Below are 413 nucleotides of genomic sequence, written 5' to 3'. Positions count from 1 at the left end.
TTAGCTGAGCACCGCAATCACATTAACCGGAACAGTAACAACCAATCAGTGATCACAGAACATCGGATTGAATTTGATCATGACTTCGATTGGGAGAATATCGCGGTACTAGATGAAGAGCGTTCTCTGAACAAAAGGTTAATATCGGAATGCCTTCACATTTTAATACAAAAAAATAGTCTGAATTTACGCTCTGATACAGAAGGTGTACATCTGAACTATATACAATTACTTAAAGACATCTAATAATTTTATATTCTCGGTTATACTAATTTTGTTTTTATGTTTTGACATTATCTTTCTCATTTTATTTTTATTTCCTTGATTCTTTTTATTTTTGTATTTGACCTGACATGTCTTTCCGATTATATTAAGTATATTATTCATGTGCTGTTCGAGCTGCGATCAACATG

This window comes from Trachymyrmex cornetzi, unplaced genomic scaffold (assembly GCF_001594075.2).
Source record: "Trachymyrmex cornetzi isolate Tcor2-1 unplaced genomic scaffold, Tcor1.1 scaffold1786, whole genome shotgun sequence".
Lineage (NCBI taxonomy): Eukaryota > Metazoa > Arthropoda > Insecta > Hymenoptera > Formicidae > Trachymyrmex > Trachymyrmex cornetzi.
Note: the sequence above shows the minus strand (reverse complement) of the source record.